This window comes from Orcinus orca, chromosome 5, assembly GCF_937001465.1.
Source record: "Orcinus orca chromosome 5, mOrcOrc1.1, whole genome shotgun sequence".
Taxonomy (NCBI): Eukaryota; Metazoa; Chordata; class Mammalia; order Artiodactyla; family Delphinidae; genus Orcinus; species Orcinus orca.
The window spans coordinates 55,244,106-55,247,330 of record NC_064563.1 but is presented as its reverse complement, the minus strand read 5'-3'; positions in this window follow the sequence as shown (position 1 = coordinate 55,247,330).

Sequence of the window (3,225 nt, the reverse complement as noted above, 5' to 3'; positions counted from 1 at the left end):
ATCAGTAACTGCCTGCATGCTTGCCCCCCTGCCCCAGCCCCTGGTTTCCCTGGCAACTGATGAGCCCACCTGATGTCAATTCCACCTATAAATGGTAGCCTCCTTCTCCCCCCAAGCGGGAAGTTTGTTGCCATGATCCGCTTGCTGTCGGCCATCCATGGTGAGAACGTCGCTCCAGGACCTTTTGCTTCAGACATGTAAGAGCCCCTGTCCAGTATAAACCGTCGATGTCTCTGTCGCTGTATGTGGGCTCTTTATTTAGTGTCGAAGCTGAGCAGCTACAAGGTTTGCAGGTCTGCGGTGGGCGGCCCAACAACTGAGCCAGCCAGGGGGACGAGGAAGCTCCCGTGAGCAAAGAAATGTCAGGAAATAAAGTCGGGGAACGGAAGGTCGCAGATGTGATCCTGGGGTGGCCACCCACTAGCCTGTGAGGCCCTGTGGCAGCTGTCTACCATGACAGATGTCTTTCTCTTCCATTAGAGTGACGATATCCTGTTAACCTCAGAGTCTCCTTGCACTTTAAAAGTAGCAGCCCCGCGCTCGTGGCTCATCTGACTGCACGGGGATGGCTGGTGAATGCAGACGGAACACAAGGACCTGGATTATCTACAAAATGGCAGCGTACCCCCGACCCACCCCCGCTCAACGACTACAGGCACAGGCTTTAGGGATGTTAACTGAGGGACAGGATCAGGAACTGGAGTGGCCAGTTACCCGGAGGGTCTGCTTGGGCCTGTGGCAACGGCGTCATCATAAGGGTGCCCTTGGGCTTCTGGTCCCACCTGAGGAAGGAGGCAGAGCCCTGACACAGTGTGAAGGAACAGCAGCGACATGTGTCTACAATGCCGCGCAACAGGCGGAGGACGATACCAAAAGGCCCACCCGACTCAGGGAGCAACGCGAAACGCCACTCTTCGGGGTCGAGAACAGCTGTGTGTGGGACCTACGGGACCCACGGACGTCGATAGTGACCAAGGAACCCACATTACTGGCCGTGAGGTTCAGGAAAGGGCCGATGCAAATGAAACGTGCTGGCGTTTCCACGTGCCTTCCAGCCCCACTGCTGCCGGGCTAATGCAGAGGGTGAGTGGGCCGCGTCAGCAGCAGGTGAGACGGGAAAGCCGCTCTCAACGTGTGGACACAGCCCAGGAGCAATGGGCCCAGTGCCCATGCCACGTGAACCCAGAGGCCGCTAGTCCACGTCAGCCGAGTTCAGCTGTTGACCACCGAGGGGTGTTGCCAACTATCGGTCAGGACGATAAGTCGCTTTCGCCCTGGCCACGGCATCTACCCCCAGGGAACACATTATAAAACCGGCCCTGAGACTGGCAGGTAAGTCCCCGCGGGTTTGGGTTTGCTGCCTCGTGGGGAATAGGATTAGAAAGGGATTTACAGATCTCACCTGTCTCCTGCCCGGCCCCACCTAAGACCACTGAGGTAATGAATCCAGGCCCTGACTGAAGGAAGGCACCATCATATTAACCCCGTAGGCCTCTCCAGGATTCGGCACTGGCTGTAGGGACTGAGGGTGGAGGGGGGGATGGTACTGCCCCCCGGGACAGGAGCCACAGGCAGGGGTGGTACTATCTCAGGCTGCTGTTACTGCTTGTATTTTGTTTAATGGTCATGATCTTCCCTGCACTGTGTCTGTTATGAACATCTTACATTTTGTCCCTGATCTGAGTGGAGGGAATCTGTTCACGAACTGGGCACAGTGGTGGCCTCACTGCAAAACGAGTCTGAGTGCTGGGTCGACAGCGAGATGCCATTGTCATTCTCCTCTGGACTTTCATGAAAAACTGACCTTATAAGTAGCGGGCTCCAAAGTTTGCCCACTTCTTGGACTCTTGATACTCCTTAGCTGCTATTGCCTGTATCGCATTTGTGGTATTTGGTTGCAGCGCCCTCTCTGTGCCTGACCCCAAGGGTATCACGGAAGAGAGGTGGGCCAAGAGTGCAAGGGTGGTGCAGGGTCTGTAGGGGTGGAGGGTATGGTCAGGCCACTCAACATGGCTGTTCTCTTGCTCTCCGTCCATCCCCTGCTCCACCAGGCCCTGCTTCACTCACATGACTCTCCAATCCTCTTAATTACTGGGCTTAATTAGTAACTGCCTGCATGCTTGCCCCCTGCCCCAGCCCCTGGTTTCCCTGGCAACTGATGAGCCCACCTGACATCAAGTCCCCCTCCCCCATAAGTGATAGCCTCCTTCTCCGCTGAGTAGCAAAGTCTGCTGTCATGTCCTGCCAGCCGTCTGCTGCACATGGTGGGATGTCACTCCAGGACCTTTTGCTTCAGATATGTAGGATCCCCTGTCCAATAAACCATTGATGTCCCTGTTTCTGTATCTGAGATCTTCAGTCTCGAGACTGGGCAACTACGAGGTTTGCAGACCTCTGTAGGATGCGGCCCAACACCTGGTATCCAGGACCCAGGGACATCTTTGCAGAATTGGAAGCAAAACAAGACTGTGTCATATTCAAAATAGATAAATTGGAACTTACCTCCAGAATTCCCATCATTTGTTATAGTCTGTCCCCAAATCTCCAGGTGGCAAAGTAATAAACATCAGCTAATAAAACATGAGACATGGAATGGTGTGTGACTGTTCCCCAAGACCTACTCCGCTTATGATTATCAAATGATGTATGCTTGCAATTTCACAGTAATATCTCACTACTCTTAACAGCCTTTTTAGAAGTCTGCCATTATCTTAGCAGGGGCAGGGGACAAATAAAAGCAGAAAAAAGTAGGATTTGGGAATGTGACAAAGAGCTGGATGCTACTTCTGACACTAAAGCCATTATCCTGGTCTCAGGTGGCTCATGTGGGCTCCAGACCTCCGACTCTCCTGGAGTAGTTCATGCACAAAGGAGAACACAGCATCATTCCTCAGGTGAGGCTCCCCCTGAAAATGACCAACCTTGGTTGATGAGAAAGGCATCTTCTCTGAAGGAGTGCCAGTGGCTCATGTCAACATTAGGGGCATAGCTCTGGAATATTAGAGAAGAAATCTAGCGATGGAACAGTAATGAAGTAAGGAAGGGAGTGAAGAGTTTGAGCAGAAGATTCTGTTCCCTTTGAACATGAAGACAAGCTGCCCATTTAGACCCTAGAAACAAGGGAGTGCTGGGAGGGAGGTACTGAACAAATGATACTTAAAAAGGCACTGTTGACTCAAGGAGAGTTTTGTTTCTAAGTTCAGTAGTAACAACTCAGCCCTTTAA